This window comes from Balaenoptera musculus, chromosome 3, assembly GCF_009873245.2.
Source record: "Balaenoptera musculus isolate JJ_BM4_2016_0621 chromosome 3, mBalMus1.pri.v3, whole genome shotgun sequence".
Taxonomy (NCBI): domain Eukaryota; kingdom Metazoa; phylum Chordata; class Mammalia; order Artiodactyla; family Balaenopteridae; genus Balaenoptera; species Balaenoptera musculus.
This window is the reverse complement of record NC_045787.1, coordinates 116,094,744-116,115,899: the sequence shown is the minus strand read 5'-3', so window position 1 is coordinate 116,115,899 and position 21,156 is coordinate 116,094,744. Positions and strand designations below refer to the sequence as shown.

The 21,156-nt window shown below is 43.5% G+C and overlaps 1 long non-coding RNA gene across 1 annotated transcript in view; it reads right to left on the bottom strand.

Annotated features, from left to right (window-relative positions):
* Nucleotides 1–246: 246 nt before the first annotated feature.
* The window catches only part of LOC118892355, a 30,172-nt gene continuing 9,262 nt past the window's right edge, over nucleotides 247–21,156 (bottom strand). Inside the window, exons 2-3 of the long non-coding RNA XR_005019293.1 lie at nucleotides 16,735–16,944; nucleotides 247–395 (exon numbers count right to left, since the gene is read on the bottom strand). This is a non-coding gene — a long non-coding RNA (uncharacterized LOC118892355). The remainder of the gene's footprint in view (nucleotides 396–16,734; nucleotides 16,945–21,156) is intronic.

The window sequence follows — 21,156 nt, the reverse complement described above, 5'->3', positions numbered from 1 at the left end:
CAGCCCATATGTCCATTTGCATTTATATTTATACAATGGACTAATGATGATTTAGTACATGACATATGAAGAATAAGAACTCAGGGAAACATTAAATCCACATATTCAGTCAGCACATTTACTAAGTGCCAACCGCCAACCATGTGCCAGGGACTGTACTAAGCTCTAGAGATGTAGGAATAAGCAAAACAGATTTTCAAAATCCTTGCTTATATCAAACTTACATTTCAGTAGGTGTGTCCATTTGTATACAGTGTTGGGTCTGCCCTGCGTCATTGACAGGAATTAGTCATAATCACCAATAAACATACAGGGCAAATTCTCAGTGAGTGCTTCCTCTAAGGCAAGGCTTCTGGCCAGTGCTCTGCATGCATTATCTCATTATTCTCTTCTTCCTAGGGATTAAAAACAGGCTTCAGAGAGATGTAGACACCTGTTCAAGGGGCCCTAGGAGGTAAGGGGTGGGCCAAGACTGAAACTCGTTTCTCCGTATCTGCCTTTTAACTTGTACCCTTTCTTAGGGTGTGGAAGGAGGAGGATGGGGAGTGGTGGGGTTATGGCAAACTGGAGAGCAAACTCTGTGCAATGGGAGCCACTATTTGGCCACTTGGCCCAGGGGAATGTGGCCCAGTGCGGCCAAGTTTTCTGATTTTTTTCAAGAGAAGATGGCAAACAGGATTTTGATGTGAAAACCAATTTTAAAAACACTGTGAAAGCCAATCAAAATCTGTCTGAGCATCATTCAGGCCACAGGTCTGCCCCTCCATGAAATAGCACTCCCCAAAACTAAATGTGGGTAGAAAAATGCAAATACAACTCTGATTCTTGCACAAAGTAGTTGTCAGGTTGATTTGATAAGGCTAAGGCAAACAGGTGCCCCTGTTTACCAATAAGGCAAAGTCCTTAATGAAAGGTAACTGAGGGAGCAGCTGGAGCATTTCAACCCCCCTACCGTGGAGGAGGTTGCATTGAGCCATCTTAGGCTGGGTTGACAGGCCACGCTTATCGGAAAGGGAAAATTTAACTTCAGGGCGGGCTTCGTGTTGCATCTGAGGTCCTAATAATGATCATTATGCTGTCAGCACACAAGATGTAGTTCAAAATAATTCTCCTCCTAAAAGTCACATTCTGCTCACTTCCTGGCCCTTCCTTGCCTCTTCCCCTCCGCCCCAGGCCTCCCACGCGCAGCAAGCCTTTCCTCTTACCTACCCCGTTTGCCAGGGGATGGCAGCCACAGGACAGACGGTGGTCTCATCACTGGGGTGGTCTGAGACTGGAACAGAGTTGGTTGCCTATAGGTGGCAGTGCCTCTTCCTGTCCTGGCCTTTGGAGGGAGGGAGGGGGCACAGGAGAGCTTCCATGTTTAAAAAACATTTGCACCATCAATAGACTGAAACTCTACAAGACAATAGTTTTGCTTAAAATGTGTAAAGGAATTCCCATCTTCTGGATCTTAGCAAGATCAGAAAACCTCTGTTTACTACAAGAATTGTTTCAGAAAGGAAAGTGAAATCTGGCACGTGAAAAATCCCCTTTCTATCTGCTCTCAAGATAGTAACTTTGCAGACATATGCCATGTGTATTCCATCACAGCAAAACAATGCTGTCGTGCACTGGGGACAGATTTGCTGCTGCTGCTGCTGCTGAGGCTGCTGCTGCCACGGCCGCCTCCACCACCTCCTTCTGTTGCTTGGATAAAGCTGAGGCATGTGGCACTGCTGTGAGATTCTTAGAAGATGGGCAATTGTTCCTGGCTGGGACCCTACAAGTCGATTTGTACCATGAGGCTCTAAATCCTAGCTCCGCGGGCCCTGGGAACCTTTTTTTTGGAAAACACACATGGTAAGGACTCAGACACTTTCTGAAAGGGATAGGACAAGGAAAACGTGTACTCTCCCCCATCCCTGGCTTGGACGATCATTTAAGACAGCGGTCCCCAACCTTTTTGGCACCAGGGACTGGTTTCATGGAAGACAATTTTTCCACGGACCGGGGGTGGGGTGGGGTGGGGGGATGGTTTTGGGATGATTCAAGCACATTACATTTATTGTGCACTTTATTTCTATTATTATTACATTGTAATATATAATGAAATAATTATACAACTCACCATAATGCTGACAGGAGGCGGAGCTCAGGCGGTAATGTGAGCGGTGGGGAGCAGCTGTAAATACAGATGAAGCTTCGCTTGCTCGTCCACCACTCACCTCCTGCTGTGTGGCCCGGTTCCTAACAGGCCACGGACTGAAACCGGTCCATGGCCCTGGGTTTGGGGACCCCTGATTTAAGAGGTGAAGTGACTTCTCCTACTCGGGGAGGCAGGGTAATGCTATGATTAGGAGTGTCCAGAGACCTGCATTCCAGCCCCGGTTCCCCTACATCCTCATCTTGGAACCCAGAACATTTTACTAAATGTTTTTGGGCCTCAGTTTTCTCATTTGTTAAGTGGAAATAATAATAGGCCCAGGCACATAGAGATGTTGCAAGGGTAAATTGATGCGCGCAAAAGCTGCTCTCTTTGCACAGAGCACTTCTCCAGGTCACCGAAGCCTCCATGTATCCCCACCATGGCTACCCTCCATCCACACCCTCGGAGAGGGAACAAGTTAAAAGGTATCTGCTTCATCTTGGCCCTACCGCTAATTTCTGTGGCTCCTTGGTCAGGTGATCAGGAGTTACACATGACGACCAGGGCCACTCTAGTGCAATTCTTTTTTTTTTTTTAATTTTATTGAAGTATAGTTGATTTATAATGTTGTGTTTAATTTCTGCTCTACAGCAAAGTGACTCAGTTATACATATATATATTCTTTTTCATATTCTTTTCCATTATGGCTTATCATAGGATATTGAATACAGTCCCCTGTGCTATACAGTAGAACCTTGCTGTTTATCTCTAGTGCAACTCTTTAGCTGCAGCAGGGGAGACCTTTGCACCCACTACCCCCAGAGCCTTATTTTGGACACCACCTTTGCCTGAATTTCTGGCTGCTTTGGCCACAGTCCAGATGAGAGTGTGACTGTCGTCCACGTCCTGCTCCAGGCCCCTCCCTGGAGAGGCCAAATTGACAGCTCTGTAGGTGTGGGGTCCACCTGCGTCAGAGTGGGAGGGGCACTGTGTACACATGCAGTTTCCTGGGCTCCATCCTAGACCCACTGCTTCCGAATCACTGGGGCCAGGGCCTAGGAATCTTCAAGTAACAAGCCCTCTGAGGGAGCAGAGCCCATAAAAGTTAGCATTTATGGCCCTCTGGTGCCTCAAACTCTGTAGATGTTTTCCTCAACCTGTCTCTCCTCATGTGTCCGGCTTAACTGGACCACCATCCTGCAGGGAAGCCAGGCCTTCAAGCCAGAGACCTGAAGTTCCCTGAGTTCGGGATAGTCCTGATTACCTCGTAGCAGAGTTTGGCCCTTCTGCCTGCCCCATTCGTCCTTGTTCAGGCCTTCCCTGTGATTTCACACCAGAACCAGCGGTCTTGCTCTCCATGTGCCCAATCTAGAGGTCTTGATCCGAAATATAAACTTGGCCCTAATACTCTCTTACTTAAAATTCTCTAGGGGTTTCCCATCCCCTGCAGGATCAAGTCTGATGAGGCGTTTATTTATGTATTTTGGCCGCACCTCACCACATGTGGGATCTCAGTTCCCTGACCAGGGATCGAACCCTTGCCCCCTGCAGTGGAAATTCGGAGTCTTAACCAATGGACCGGCAGGGAAGTCCTTGATGAGGCATTTAAAAGCCTTTCTCTTCAACCTCAGATCTCCTGCCACTCCCCTAGAGGCAAAACTCCAACTAGACTTATGTTATGCTCAGGTCTTTGAATGTTCCATGGAGCTGCTCACCTCTGGGCTACTATAGACACAGCACCCTCCACTGGAACATCCTTTCTCCTCTGCTACTCTTCCTTCAAGTCTTGGCTGAAATGTCACCTCCTCTGGGAAGCCTTCCCAGATGTTCCCAGGTAGCGCTGACTACTCCCTCCTCTTTCCCTGTACACGTCCCAGAATATCACCCATGACCCTGTATTGCCTTTATTTGCTTATCTGTTTCTGCTCCACTAGACCCATGAGGGATTTGCATTTTATTCATTTCAAATTCCACACCTTTATTGGGGCTGATAAGGTCGTAGGTAATCTGGCTTCTGCCCAACTCTCCACCCTGTCCGTACCACTCTCTGCCCTACCCACTTCACCTAGTCCCACTGGCCTTCAGACTGGTCCCAAGATTATTAAACTCCTTCCTGTTCTGGGTCTTTGTTCCTGCATTGACCTTTTTCTGGAATGGCCTCCCCTAGATCTTTCCATGGCTGTCTCCCTCTTGACATTCAAATCTCTGCTCAAATGTCACCTCTTCAAGAATCACTTGGCCAACCAATCAAAAGTAATCTTCCTTCCCCCCATTCTCTCTTACATACCGTATTTTCTTCCCTTCGTAGCATTTATAGTTAATTCACTTTAAAAATCAGCCTTATTGAGGTATAATTTGCATACAATAGAATGCACATGTTTAAGGTGTACAGTTATGTGAGTTTTGACAAATACCCAAGTATCCACCACTCTACGAAAGATATAGAATATTTCCATAATCTGTACAATTTTCCTGAGTCCTCTTTCCAGTCAATATCCTCCCTCCCCATGGCCAGCCCCAGTCAATCTCAGCTCTGCTTTCTGTTCCCATAGCTTCATTTTGCTTGTTCTAGAACTTCATTTAAATGTAATCATCCAGGGATTTCCCTGGTGGTCTAGTGGTTAGAATCTAGCGCTTTCACTGCTGTGGCCTGGGTTCAATCTCTGGCCAGGGAACTGAGATCCCACAAGCCACGCAGTGCAGCCAAAAACAAAAAAAAACAGTGTAAATATAATCATCCAGTATGTACTCTCCTGTCTGGCCTCTTTCACCCAGCATAATGTTCTGGAGGTCCATTCATGTTGTAGCATTTATCAGCATTTGTTTCTTTTTATTACTGAGTAGTAAGCTATTGTATGAATATACCACAATTTATCTATTTGCTTGTTGATGGACACCTGGGCCATTTCCAGTTTTGGGCTATTATGAATAATGCTGCTTTGACTTACAGACATAGAAAACAAACTTATGGGCTTCCCTGGTGGCACAGTGGTTAAGAATCCGCCTGCCAATGCAGGGGACAAGGGTTCAAGCCCTGGTCTGGGAAGTTCCCACATTCCGCAGAGCAACGAAGCCCGTGTGCCACAACTACTGAGCCTGCGCTCTAGAGCCTGCGAGCCACAGCTATGGAAGCCTGCGTGCCTAGAGCCCATGCTCCTCAACAAGAGAAGCCAACGTAATGAGAAGCCCACGCACTGCAATGAAGAGTAGCCCCCGCTCACCGCAGCTAGAGAAAGCATGCACGAAGCAAGGAAGACCCAACACAGCCAAATATAAATAAATAAATAAAGAAAAGAAAACAAACTTATGGTTACCAAAGGGGAAAGGGGTGGCAGAGGAATAAATAAGGAGTTTGGGATTAGCAGATACAAACTACTATATATAAAAGAGATAAACAACAAGGTCCTACTGTATAGCACAGAGAACTATATTCAATACCTTGTAATAAACTATAATGGAAAAGAATCTGAAAAAGAATATCTCTATCTATCTATCTATCTATCTATCTATCTCTCTATGAATCACTTTGCTATATACCAGAAACTAAGATGACACTGTAAATCAACTATACTTTAATTTTAAAAAATCTAAAATAAAATAAATAAATAAATAAATAAATAAACCTGCTATGACAATTCATGACAAGTCTTTGTGTGGACATACATTTTCTTTTTTCTTTTCTTTTGTGTGTCTGTGTGTATGTGTGTTGCTAGTAATTACCTTATTCACTTAATAAATATTTATTATGTACTAGGCCCCTGGGAACAGGAGTAGGGGCGTGGGGAGAGGGGGACTGGAAAGAAGGAAAGCCGGACAATGGTGTGCTATGGAGTTGGTCACCACTGTGGGCAAGTGGGGCTCAATCCGGCGGGGAGGACCTGCTGAGGAGCAACACGGAGGGCACCTCAGAACTGTCCACCGAGCATCAGAGAAGCGAGCGTATATCTGTGGGTCCAGGGTTGCCCCAGTAGGGTTAAGTTCCTCACACTTCCAGGCCACAGTGCTTGAGTCCAGACACAAGCCTGGGCAGAAGGTAAGACCTGTGGGGAGCAGCTAACCCAAGGGGCTTTTACCTGCCCCAAAACTGGTTGCCATGGCGACGGCTGAGTAAAAGGTGGGCCAGGATGGGAGGAGGGTCACAAGAGGTCTCTGATACACATTCATTCAACAAATATTTATTGAGTGTCTCCTATGTGCCAAGCACTGTGTTAAGCACTGGAAACAGTCATCAAAAAGCCAATCCCTGTCCTTATGGGGGAGACAGACAGTAAACAGTTCAGTAATTGATATAGTATTGTGTCAAGCAGAGATAAGTGCCTTGAAGAAAAATAAAACAGGGTAGGAGAATTGTGAGCTGAGTGGAGGGATGGGGCTCATTTGGACCATCAGGGTAGGCCTCTGAGAAACTGATATTAGAGAGTAAATGGAGCGAGAAACTGAGTCACCTGGATACCGAGGGTAAGATCATTCCAGCGGAACAAGCTTAGGGTGTCAGAAACAACAGGGAGGTTGCTGCGGCTGGAGCCGAGTGAGACCCAGAGGTCAGGAGAGAGGGTCTGGCAGGCCTCAGAAATGAGCTTGAATTTTATTCTTAGTGTGATGTGAAGCGTATTTTAAGAAGGGTTGTGACACGGTCTTACTTACGGTTTAAGAGTTATGTGGGGTTGTATTACACGTGTATTAGAATGGCTGACATTTTTATAAAAAAGTGATAATACCCAGTGCTGGCAGGAATGCAGAGCAACCGTAACCCTCATACAATGCTGGCGGGAATGCAAAATGGTAGAGCCAGCTGGCAAAACAGTTTAGCCATTTCACATAAATTTACACTTACCATGCAACCCAACAATCCCACTCTTAGGTATTTACCCAAGTGAAGTGAAGCTTATATTCTCACACAAACCTGTTGCACAGATGTACACAGTAACTTGATTCATAATCACCAAACACTGGAAACAATTCAAATATCCTTCAACTGGTGAATGGCTAAACAGTGGCACATCCATGTAAGAATACTACTTAGCAGGGCTTCCCTGGTGGCGCAGTGGTTGAGAATCTGCCTGCCAATGCAGGGGACGCGGGTTCGAGCCCTGGTCTGGGAAGATCCCACATGCCGCGGAGCAACTCGGCCCGTGAGCCACAATTACTGAGCCTGCGCGTCTGGAGCCTGTGCTCGGCAACGAGAGGCCGCGATAGTGAGAGGCCCGCACACCGCGATGAAGAGTGGCCACCGCTTGCCGCAACTAGAGAAAGCCCTCGCACAGAAACGAAGACCCAACACAGCCATACCATACATACATACATACATAAATAAAAAGAATGTAAGCAGACAAGAATAGCATTAAAAAATAAAAAAATTAAAAAAATAAAAAAAAATAAAAAAAAGAATACTACTTAGCAATAGAAAAGAACAAACTACCAATCATACATGCAACAACCTGGAGGAACCTCAAGAGCCTTACGCTTAGTGAAAAAATTCAATCTCAAAAGGCTGCATACTGTATGATTTCATTTATACAACATTCTCAAAATGACAAAACTATGGAGATGGAGAACAGATTAGTGGTTTCCAGGGGTCAGGGAGGAGGACCAGGGAGGCATGAAGTGGGAATGGGTGTCACTACAAAGAGGTAGCACTAGAGAGTTCTTCCTAGTGATGTTAACAGTTGTGATGTAACAGTTATCAATCTCTTTTCAAAATTTAATTTTATTTATTTATTTTTATACAGCAGGTTCTTATTAGTTATCCATTTTATACATATTAGTGTATATATCTCAATCCTAATCTCTCAATTTGTCCCACCACCCCCCCCCACCACCCTGCTTTCCTCCCTTGGTGTCCATACGTTTGTTCTCTACATCTCTGTCTCTATTTCTGCCCTGCAAACTGGTTCATCTGTACCATTTTTCTAGATTCCACATATATGCATTAATATATATTTGTCTTTCTCTTTCTGACTTACTTCACTCTGTATGACAGTCTCTAGATCCATCCACGTCTCTACAAATGACCCAATTTCATTCCTTTTTATGGCTGAGTAATATTCCATTGTATATATGTAACACATCTTCTTTATCCATTCGTCTGTCAATGGGCATTTAGGTTGCTTCCATGTCCTGGCTATTGTAAATAGTGCGGCAATGAACATTGGGGTGTATGTGTCTTTTTGAATTATGGTTTTCTCTGGGTATATGCCCAGTAGTGGGATTGCTGGGTCATATGATAATTCTATTTTTAGTTTTTTAAGGAATCTCCATGCTGTTCTCCATAGTAGCTGTATCAATTTACATTCCCACCAACAGTGCAAGAGGGTTCCCTTTTCTCCACACCCTCTCCAGCATTTGTTGTTTGTAGATTTTCAGATGATGCCCATTCTAACCAGTGTGAGGTGATACCTCATTGTAGTTTTGATTTGTATTTCTCTAATAATTAGTGACGTTGAGCAGCTTTTCATGTGCCTCTTGGCCATCTGTATGTCTTCTTTGGAGAAATGTTTATTTAGGTCTTCTGCCCATTTTTTGATTGGGTTGTTTGTTTTTTTTAATATTGAGCTGCATGAGCTGTTTATATATTTTGGAGATTAATCCTTTGTCTGTTGATTCATTTGCAAATATTTTCTCCCACTCTGAGGGTTGTCTTTTCATCTTCTTTATGGTTTCCTTTGCTGTGCAAAAGCTTTTAAGTTTCATTGAGGCCCATTTGTTTATTTTTGTTTTTATTTCCATTACTCTAGGAGGTGGATCAAAAAAGATCTTGCTGTGATTTATGTCAAAGAGTGTTCTTCCTATGTTTTCCTCTAAGAGTTTTATAGTGTCCGGTCTTACATTTAGGTCTTTAATCCATTTTGAGTTTATTTTTGTGTATGGTGTTAGGGAGTGTTCTAATTTCATTCTTTTACATGTAGCTGTCCAGTTTTCCCAGGACCATTTATTGAAGAGACTGTCTTTTCTTCATTGTATATCCTTGCCTCCTTTGTCATAGATTAGTTGACCATAGGTGTGTGGGTTTATCTCTGGGCTTTCTATCCTTTTCCATTGATCTATATTTCTATTTTTGTGCCAGTACCATATTGTCTTGATTACTGTAGCTTTGTAGTATAGTCTGAAAGCAGGGAGTCTGATTCCTCCAGCTGTTTTTTTCCTCAAGACTGCTTTGGCTATTCGGGGTCTTTTGTGTCTCCATACGAATTTTAAGATTTTTTGTTCTAGTTCTGTAAAAAATGCCACTGGTAATTTGATAGGGATTGCATTGAATCTGTAGATTGCTTTGGGTAGTATAGTCATTTTCACAATATTGATTCTTCCAATCCAAGAACATGGTATATCTCTCCATCTGTTTGTGTCATCTTTGATTTCTTCATCAGTGTCTTATAGTTTTCTGAGTACAGGTCTTATACTTCCTTAGGTAGGTTTATTCCTAGGTATTTTATTCTTTTTGTTGCAATGGTGAATGGGATTGTTTCCTTAATTTCTGTTTCTAATCTTTCGTTGTTAGTGTATAGGAATGCAAGAGATTTCTGTGCATTAATTTTGTATCCTGCAACTTTACCAAATTCATTGATTAGCTCTAGTAGTTTTCTGGTGGCATCTTTAGGATTCTCTATGTATAGTATCATGTCATCTGCAAACAGTGACAGTTTTACTTCTTCTTTTCCAATTTGTATTCCTTTTATTTCTTTTTCTTCTCTGATTGCTGTAGCTAGGACTTCCAAAACTATGTTGAATAATAGTGGTGAGAGTAGACATCCTTGTCTTGTTCCTGATCTTAGAGGAAATGCTTTCAGTTTTCCACCATTAAGAATGATGTTTGCTGTGGGTTTGTTGTATATGGCCTTTATTATGTTGAGGTAGGTTCCCTCTATGCCCACTTTCTGGAGAGTTTTTATCATAAATGGGTGTTGAATTTTGTCAAAAGCTTTTTCTGCATCTATTGAGATGATCATATGGTTTTTATTCTTCAGTTTGTTAATATGGTGTATCACATTGATTGATTTGCATATACTGACGAATCCTTGCATCCCTGGGATAAATCCCACTTGATCATGGTGTATGATCCTTTTAGTGTGTTGTTGGATTCTGTTTGCTGTATTTTGTTGACGATTTTTGCATCTATATTCGTCAGTGATATTGGTCTGTAATTTTCTTTTTTTGTAGTATCTTTGTCTGGTTTTGGTGTCAGGGTGATGGTGGCCTCATAGAATGAGTTTGGGAGTGTTCCTTCCTCTGCAATTTTTTGGAAGAGTTTGAGAAGGATGGAGCTACTACTAGAGCTAATCAATCATTTAGCTCTTCTCTAAATGTTTGATAGAATTCACCTGTGAAGCCATCTGGTCCTGGACTTTTGTTTGTTGGAAGATTTTTTTTTTTAATTTATTTATTTATTTATGGCTGTGTTGGGTCTTCGTTTCTGTGCGAGGGCTGTCTCCAGTTGTGGTGAGCGGGGGCCACTCTTCATCGCGGTGCACAGGCCTCTCACCATCGCAGCCTCTCTTGTTGCGGAGCACAGGCTCCAGACGCGCAGGCTCAGCAATTGTGGCTCACAGGCCCAGTCGCTCCACGGCATGTGGGATCTTCCCAGACCAGGGCTTGAACCCGTGTCCCCTGCATTGGCAGGCAGACTCCAAACCACTGCGCCACCAAGGAAGCCCTGTTGGAAGATGTTTAATCACAGTTTCAATTTCATTACTTGTGATTGGTCTGTTTATATTTTCTATTTTTTCCTGGTTCAGTCTTGGAAGCTTATACCTTTCTAAGAATTTGTCCATTTCTACCAGGTTGTCCATTTTATCGGCATAGAGTTGCTTGTAGTAGTCTCTTAGGTTGCTTTGTATTTCTGCCATGTTCATTGTAACTTCTCCTTTTTCATTTCTAATTTTATTGATTTGAGTCCTCTCCCTCTTTTTCTTGATCAACCTGGCTAAAGGTTTATGAATTTTGTTTATCTTCCCAAAGAACCAGCTTTTAGTTTTATGGATCTTTGCTATTGTTTTGTTTCTATTTCATTTATTTCTGCTCTGATCTTTATGAATTCTTTCCTTCTACTAACTTTGGTTTTGTTTGTTCTTCTTTCTCTAGTTCCTTTAGGTGTAAGGTTAGATTGTTTATTTGAGATTTTTCTTGTTTCTTGAGGTAGGCTTGTATTGCTATAAACTTCCCTCTTAGAACTGCTTTTGCTGCATCCCATAGGTTTTGGATCGTCGTGTTTTCGTTGTAATTTGTCTCTAGGTATTTTTTGATTTCCTCTTTGATTTCTTCAGTGATCTCTTGGTTATTTAGTAATGTATTGCTTAGCCTCCATCTGTTTGTGGTTTTTACGTTTTTTCCCTGTAATTGATTTCTAATCTCATAGCGTTGTGGTCAGAAAAGATGCTTGATATGATTTCAATTTTCTTAAATTTACCAAGGCTTGATTTGTGACCCAAGATGTGATTTATCCTGGAGAATGTTCCATGTGCACTTGAGAAGAAAGTGTATTCTGCTGTTTTCATATGGAATGTCCTATAAATATCAATTAAATCCATCTGGTCTATTGTGCCATTTAAAGCTTGTGTTTCCTTATTAATTTTCTGCCTGGATGATCTGTCCATTGGTGTAAGTGAGGTGTTAAAGTCCCCCACTATTATTGTGTTACTGTTGATTTCTTCTTTTATAGCTGTTAGCAATTGCCTTATGTATTGAGGTGCTCCTATATTGGGTGCATATATATTTATAATTGTTATATCTTCTTCTTGGATTGATCCCTTGATCATTACGTAGTGTCCTTCCTTGTCTCTTGTAACATTCTTTATTTTAAAGCCTATTTTATCTGATATGAGTATTGCTACTCCAGCTTTCTTTTGATTTCCATTTGCATGGAATACCTTTTTCCATCCCCTCACTTTCAGTCTGTATGTGTCCCTAGGTCTGAAGTGGGTCTCTTGTAGACAGCATATATATGGGTCTTGTTTTTTGTATCCATTCAGCGAGGCTGTGTCTTTTGGTTGGAGCATTTAATCCATTCACATTTAAGGTAATTATCAATATGTATGTTCCTATTACCATTTTCTTAATTGTTTTGGGTTTGTTTTTGTAGGTCCTTTTCTTCTCTTGTTTCCCACTTAGAAAAGTTCCTTTAGCATTTGTTGTAGAGCTGGTTTGGTGGTGCTGAATTCTCTTAGCTTTTGCTTGTCTGTAAAGCTTTTGATTTCTCCGTCGAATCTGAATAAGATCCTTGCAGGGTAGAGTAATCTTGGTTGTAGGCTCTTCCCTTTCATCACTTTAAATATATCATGCCACTCCCTTCTGGCTTGTAGAGTTTCTGCTGAGAAATCAGTTGTTAACCTTATGGGAGTTCCCTTGTATGTTATTTGTTGTTTCGCTTTGTTGCTTTTAATACTTTTTCTGTCTTTCATTTTTGTCAGTTTGATTACTATGTGTCTCAGCATGTTTCTCCTTGGGTTTATCCTGCCTGGGACTCTCTGTGCTTCCTGGACTTGGGTGGCTATTTCTTTTCCCATGTTAGGGAAGTTCTCGACTATAATCTCTCCAAATATTTTCTCGGGTCCTTTCTCTCTTTTCCTTCTGGGACCCCTATAATGCGAATGTTGGTGTGTTTAATGTTGTCCCAGAGGTCTCTTAGGCTGTCTTCATTTCTTTGCATTCTTTTTTCTTTATTCTGTTCCGCAGCAGTGAATTCCACCATTCTGTCTTCCAGGTCACTTATCCATTCTTCTGCCTCAGTAATTCTGCTATTGATTCCTTCTAGTGTATTTTTCATTTCAGTTACTGTATTGTTCATCTCTGTTTGTTTGTTCTTTAATTCTTGTAGGTGTTTGTTCTTTAATTCTTCTAGGTCTTTGTTAAACATTTCTCTTTTTTAAAAAATAAATTTATTTATTTTTGGCTGCATTGGGTCTTTGTTGCTGCACGCGGGCCTTTCTCTAGTTGCGGCGAGCAGGGGCTACTCTTCGTTGTGGTGCGCAGACTTCTTATTGCGGTGGTTTCTCTTGTTGCAGAGCATGGGCTCTAGGCTCACGGGCTTCAGTAGTTGTGGCACGTGGGCTCAGTAGTTGTGGCTTACGGACTGTAGGGGGCAGGCTCAGTAGTTGTGGTGCACGGGCTTAGTTGCTACGCAGCACGTGGGATCTTCCTGTACCAGGGCTCGAACCCGTGTCTCCTGCATTGGCAGGCAGATTCTTAACCACTGTGCCACCAGGGAAGTCCTGTTAAACATTTCTTGCATCTTCTCGATCTTTGCCTCCATTCTTTTTCTGAGGTCCTGGATCTTCACTATCATTATTCTGAATCCTTTTTCTGGAATGTTTTCTATCTCCACTTCATTTAGTTGTTTTTCTGGGGTTTTATCTTGTTCCTTCATCTAGTACATCGTCCTCTGCCTTTTCATTTTGTCTATCTTTCTGTGAATGTGGTTTTCGTTCCACAGGCTGCAGGTTTGTAGTTCTTCTTGCTTCTGCTCAACAGTAACAATCTTGACTGTGGTGGTAGTTACAAGAATCTCTACTTGGGATTTAAGTGCATAGAACTAAACATACACCTCCCCCCCAACACGCACAAATGAATGCAGGTTAAAAATTGGTGAAAACTGAATAAGTTCTGTTGTCTAGTTAACAGTAATGTACCACTGCAAGTGTCCTGGTTTTGATATTTTACTACAGCTCAATGTAAGATGTCATTTTTATGGGAAGATGGTTAAAGGGTACATGAGACTCTATTATTTTTGCAACATCCTATGAGTCTATAACTATTTCAAAACTAAAAGTTTAGAAATAAAACTCTAGTTGGGAATTCCCTGGCAGTCCAGTGATTAGACTTGGCACTCTCACTGCTGGGGCCCCAGGGTTCCATCCCTGGTCGGGGAGCTAAGATCCTACAAGCTGCTGGGCTCAGGCAAAAAAAAAAAAACCCAAAAAACAAACCAAAAAAACCCCTCTAGCAAGTGGATAAAAACTATAAAAGTCTTTTTTGAAACTGGGGAAATTTGCAAATGGATGAATAGTAGATGACACTTGGGAATTTATTGTCACCTTTCTTAGGTGTGATAATGTATGGTCACCACTCATTCTTAGGTGATATGTGTTGAAGTTTTAGAGGTGAAGTGTCAGTATCTACAACTTACTTTCCAATGGTTCAGCAAATATATGCCTGTTATAGATGTTATTTTAAAGTACAGCAAAATGCAAACAATTATTGAATCTAGGTGGTAGGTTTAAAGGTATTCACTCTATTATTATTATTATTATTATTTTGGCCGTGTGGCTTGTGGGATCTTAGTTCCCTGACCAGGGACTGAACCCAGGCCACAGTAGTGAAAGCACTGAGTCCTAACCACTGGACCACCAGGGAATTCCCACACTATTATTCTTTTAAATTTATATTTGAGGGGCTTCCCTGGTGGTGCAGTGGTTGAGAATCTGCCTGCTAATGCAGGGACACGGGTTCGAGCCTTGGTCTGGGAAGATCCCACATGCTGCGGAGCAACTGGGCCCGTGAGCCACAACTACTGAGCCTGCGCGTCTGGAGCCTGTGCTCCGCAACAAGAGAGGCCGCGACAGTGAGAGGCCCGCACACCATGATGAAGAGTGGCCCCCGCTCACCACAACTAGAGAAAGCCCTCACACAGAAACGAAGACCCAACACAGCCAAAAATAAATAAATATATTAATTTAAAAAAATTTGTATTTGAAACATTTTAGAATGAAAAGTTAAAGAGAAAAGGGACAAATTGCTGATATGTACAACAATGTGGGTGAATCTCAAAAGCATTAAGATAAAAGAAAGAAGCAGACTCAAGGCTACATACTGTAGGATTCCATTTTGGAAAAGGCAAAACTATAAGGACAAAATCAGATCAGTGGTTTCCAGTGGCTGGGGTTGGGGGAGAGGCCTTATTTACCACTAAAGAGCAAGAGGAAAATTTGGAGGGGGAACATATTCTATATTTTGATTGTGATGGTGGTTACATGTCTGTGTTTGTTGAAACTCACAGAAGTGTACACTCAAAAAGATAAATTTTAATGTGCGTATAACACTCCCCAAAAAAGCAGAGGAAAGTAACATGTATAGAAGCACCATTAAAACACAAGCTACTAAAGACCTAAATATAAGACAAGACACCTTAAAACTCCTAGAAGAGAACATAGGCAAAACATTCTCTGACATAAATTGTACCAGTGTTTTCTTAGGTCAGTCTCCCAAGGCAATAGAAATAAAAGCAAAAATAAACAAATGGGACCTAATCAAACTTATAAGCTTTTGCACAGCAAAGGAAACCATTAAAAAAACCGAAAAGACAACCTACAGACTGGGGGAAAATATTTGCAAATGTTGCAATCAACAAGGGCTTAATTTCCAAAATATACAAACAGCTCATACAACTCAACAACAACAAAAGAACACAAACAACCCAATCAAAAAATGGTCAGAGGACCTAAATAAACATTTCTCCAAAGAAGACATACAGATGGCCAATAGGCACATGAAAAGATGCTCAACATCGCTAATTATTTGAGAAATACACATCAAAACTACAATGAGGAACTACCTCACACCAGCGAGAATGGCCATCATTAAAGAGTCTACAAATAACAAATGCTGGAGAGGGTGTGGAGAAAAGAGAACCCTCTTACACTGTTGGTGGGAATGTAAATTGGTGCAGCCACTATGGAAAACAGTATGGAGGTTCCTCAAAAAAACTAAAAGTAGAGATGCCATATGATCCAGCAATCCCACTCCTGGGCATATACCCAGACAAAACTCGAATTCAAAAAGACACATGCATCCTTATGTTCAAAGCAGCACTCTTTACAATAGCCAATACATGGAAATAACCTAAATGTCCATCGACAGATGAATAGATAATGATGTGGTACATGTATACAATGGAGTACTACTCAGCCATCAAAAAGAATGAAATAATGCCATTTGCAGCAACATGGATGGACTCAGAGATTATCATACTAAGCAAAGTAAGTCAGAAAGAGAAAGACAAATACCATATGATATCACTTAAATGTGGAATCTAAAATATGACACAAATCAATATATCTATGAAACAGACTCACAGATATAGAGAACAGATTTGTGCTTGCCAAGGGGGAGGCAGGGTAGGGGAGGGAAGGATGGGGAGTTTAGGATTAGCAGAGGCAAACTATTATATATAGGATGGGTAAACAACAAGGTCCTACTGTACAGCACAGGGAACTATATTCAATATCCTGTCACAAACCATAATGGAAAAGAACATGAAAAAGAATATATATAGGTATGTATGTATGTATAACTGAGTCACTTTGCTGTACAGAAGAAATTAACATGACATTGTAAATCAACTATACTTCAATAAAATTTTTAAAAATTACAATAAAACACAAGCTATAGGGGACAAAGATCTTATCTAAGACTTGTTTGTTGTCCTTATAACATACTTGGCATCTAATAAGCACTGAATAAATATTAGCTCGTATGTGCAGTAAGTTTCCCCCCTCCCCAATAAAACCCCTGTATTCCAGGGACCCTCAGCTGTGCAGGGCTCTGTAGTACGGGCTGGGCACGAAGCAGGTGCTCCATGACTGTTTGTGGAATGGGTGATTTGGCCTTGTCTTACTCACATGGGTTTGACGTATTTTCTGCTGCATCCTCTGGAACAGTGAGGTCCTTCGGTGTCCTGTATCCTGATGCTCTCTGTGGCTATGTTAGGGACCAGCAACAGCTCCAGGAAGTGGCACCTGGCTGCTTCAACAGAGGCCCAGGAAAATGCATTTACCTTTCTCCTGAGACTTGTAAATCCAAACCAAACTTCCTTCTCCATGCAGCAAAAACTAGTTCATATTAAAAAGAAAAAAAGAAGTTAGAAATTCTCTTTGCAAACATAAAATGCTAAATAAACATGACACTTAGTTTTCCAACATAATAACTACTATTTGGCTTTCTCAGTACCAAGTCCCTTCACAGGTTCCGTGTTATCCTCATAGCACTTGAATGTGGTGGCTATTGTTAGTAGCCCCATTGCACAGGTGAGATAACTGAGGCTCAGACAGGTGAAATGACTTGCCCTTGGCCACACCCTGGGTTGCTCTGACAGCTGACCCTACTGCTTACTTACCTGCTTTACTATGTGCTCTTTCACAGAGTGTGCCGCCCCCCACCCTGCCCCCTTTCAGCCACTAGCTCTACCCCTACCCAGCAGACAGCCTTTATGTACAAACACTGTGGGTCCAACAGCACCATATGGGCCATGAAACTCTCTTCTTCTGACACAGAATGGAATGTTCTCTCTGCGGTGGGGTGAGCAGTCACATCTAGGTCAAATATGGAAGGGAAGGGGCGGGTGGGGTGAAGGAAGGGAAGGGGAGGAGAGAACATGCAGAAAACACCAGATGCTCTTTCTAGTTTTAAAAAAACACAGGCAGGGCTTCCCTGGTGGCGCAGTGGTTGAGAATCCGCCTGCTAATGCAGGGGACATGGGTTTGAGCCCTGGTCCAGGAAGATCCCACATAAATAAATAAATCAAATAAATAAATTAAAAAAAAAAAAACACAGGCATTAGGGAACACAGATTTTTATCACAGGCTGTTAGGAGGGAGAAGGGGGAGGGGGAAGAGCAGGCTGTGGAGGAAGACAGGGCTTCTATCCAGACCTTAGAATTGGGTCTGGGTCCCAATGATAATGATAATAATGATGGTGAATGATGACAACAATAGTCACAGATGCTGTGTGCCAGGTGCCGAGCCAAGCGCTCCACATGAATTATCTCAGGTAACATTCTCAGTAACTTTTCAGAATTAACTACTATTATTTTCATTCCCATTTTTCAGATTAGGAAACTGAGGCCCAGAGAGTACATACAAGGAATCATATATTTTCATATGTACAGACTCATGTAAATTCATTGAATGAGGTCAGGAAGGACACACACCAATCTAACAGTAGCAATTACCTGAGGTGGGGGGTGTGTGTGAGTGTGACAAAGGTGGGGAGCTGTAACTTTTTATTGTATTGTGTAATATTTTTTACAAAGGGAATGTGTATCCCAGTATGTGCTAAGAAAGAAGGAAGGAAGGAAGGAACCAAGGGAAGAGAATGGAAAAAGAAAGGAAGAAAGAAAGAAAGAAAGAAAGGAAGGAAGGAAGGAAGGAAAGAAAGAAAGGAAGAAAGGAAGGAAGGAAGGAAGGAAGAAAGAAAGAAAGAAAGAAAGAAAGAAAGAAAGAAAGAAAGAAAGAAAGAAAGAAAAGAAAGAGAGAGAGAAAGAAAGAAAGGAAGGAAGAAAAGAAGAAAGAAAGAGAGAAAGGAAGAAAGAAAGAAGAAAAGAAAAGGGTGGGTGGTGTTAAAGGCTGTGTCCAGGGATCCCCTAATTTGGAGCTGGGTCTCTCAGACTGCAGATCCCAGTCCCTAACCATAAGATAGCACTGCTTTTCAAAGAAAGTCCCGAGTTCTTGCCCCCAAACTCCTGACTCTGAGTAGCAAGGAGGAAATGACTTCTGAAAGGCGTCGGCCCGTCGCCCCACCCGCCTTCCCTGGGATTCCTGGGGGGACAGGGCCACTCGCGTGTCTCAGCCCCCAGGGGAGCCCAGTGCTCGCCATCCAAGCCCGGGGCCCGCCCACTGTCACGGAACGGACTCCGGGCCAATCAGCCCCGGGTGATGCCACGCCGGGAGACGACAGTGGCAGGAAATCAAGGTCAAGGCTCCGGACACAATGGGGCCATTGTCGGTCTCCAGTCAGTTGACTTTCAAGCAGCAGTTCTCCATCCACCCTCGCTCCTTCTCCCCATCCCCGCCCCCTGCCAGGAAGTCATCCAAACCCACTGCCTCCTTTTCAGCCTCCGCCCGAAGGAAGCCGCTTTCCGTATCCTACCCCAGACCCGGGAGGCCGGGCGACCCCGTGCGTGTTCTGTTACATCCACCAGGTGGCGACAGAGCACCGCACTTCTGAGGGCGGGTGGGGAGGCAGGGGCCGGCGCCGATCTGGGCGAGGGGGGACCCAGCGCTTCTTGTTTTATCCAAAAAATCAAGTCAGATTATACTTTCCCTCACTTGTACTCTGAGGTCACCGGGACCTGAAATCTCAAGGCAAATGGCAAAACGGCCGTAGACAACAGCACTTTTCCCTGATGGAGAGGAAAGCCGAATGGAAACCTCTTTACTCTGGAAATCATAGCATGTGGAACTTGACCACCTCTCTGGTCTGGGTTAATCAACTGGCTGATTGATTGGTTATGTTCGTATATAAAAGTCATCTCCAAAAGGTCTTCCTGCCCGCTGCCCCTCTCTCCCACCCCCCCCCCAGTCTAATTTATGCCCCCCGCTGTTGTTCTGCCTTAGAATCAGCTGTAGTTTTCCTTCTTGGCGTGTATCACAATTTGTAACTGGACACATATTTGTTTGATTCTTTTCCACTGGTATATATGCTCCATGAGAGCAGGCACCGGGTCTGCTTTTGTTCACCAATGCATCCTTGGTGCCTAGTATAGGATCTGGCACACAGTAGGTGTTCAATAAATAATTGTCAACCTAATAAATGAATGAGGGCCCTATTGAGTAATGGGAGTAGGAACAGGGCTTCAGGATCTTGACAGTTCAGCATGTGTGAATACAGGCAGTGCCTGGGCCCATTAACAGGCTGCCCCTGCCCCAAACTATCAAATTAGAGAGGCTGCCCCTGACAGAGAAGAGCTTGGGGTCAAGACTTCTGATTCTGGGCTCTGGCCACCTGGCTCCACAATCTTCCCTCCACCGTGCACATGATGGGCAACTTTGCACATATCACTTAATAGTTCTGAGTTTCAGTTTCCTCATCTGTTGACCCAGTGGAACCTCAGGCCCTTCCTGGACCAAGTAAGTGGTCAGATAGGAGAAGATTCAGAGCAAATGCACCCCAGTACACAGGATCCTCCTGACATCTGCTGTCCTCACTTGTGTCACCCAGGGACGTGCCCACACCATAGCAGATCCCCAGCCCCAGCCCTGGGGAAGGAAGAAGAGCTTTTCAGGGAGGTGACCAGGAGAATTCTGTCACTGGATCAAAAAGGCCTAGGAAGGGGATCCTGGGCAGCGTGCCATCCCCTGAGGTCAGCATTCCCCATTGTTACCAGGGGCTCTTGCAGCCTCTCTGCAAAGTGGAATAGGAAGCAAGCCAGAGGATCTGAGGGCCCAAACACTCAAGCCAGCAGCACATCACACATGGAGGTAGCTGAGAGCACAGACTCTGGAGGCCTATCCCAGCTCTGTGGCTTGCCAGCTTTGGCAAATTACTTCCCCTAAGCCTCAGCCTCCTTGCCTATAAAATAGGGGCAATGATAATAGCACTGAACTCCTAGGGCGGTTTTGAGGATTTAGTGAGATAATACATGAAACATCCTGGCACACAGTGGGTGCTGAATAAACATTAATGTTACTACTATTAAACATTCTTTCTTTAGCTCCTTTATCACAAGGTTCTGTCAGTTTGGAGTTAAGGGACCTGAGACCCAGAGAGATAAAGTAACTTGCTTAGGGTCCCAGGATTCAAACCCAGGTTCCTTTGATTCCAGAGCCTGGGCTCCTGGGAGGTGAAGGAGGTGGTCCCTGGTGCCCCAGGCATGGTGGGGTCAGAGCAGGCAGCAGTGGAGAAGCAGGGAGAGAACCCCCCAGGGCAGGTGGGTGCTGAGGGCACCTATAGAGCCTGGTGTGTCAGACTGAGCCACAAATCTCCGCTCACCTGTGCCCCCAGGAGTTTATGGTCCCTGATCACCCACTCTGTCCTCTTGGGCTTGGGCCCCTTCTCTCCTCTTCCCTCTCGAATGCAGTCATCTCGACTAACAAAAGTGACCATGGCTACTCTGACATGTGAGTGATGCCTGCTGGCCAGGCCAAGCCAGTCAGTGGGCCAAGCTGAGCTCAGGCCCCTTTCCACGCTCCAGGGTGCACGGGCCCTTCCACCCCAGCAGTAGAACCATCCTGCTCCCTCCCCAGCTCTGCAAAGGTGGGTCAGGAGCTGGGGCAGAACTGAGCTTGAGGAAGAAGAGGTCAGAAGGGCTGCAGAGTGTAGAAGAT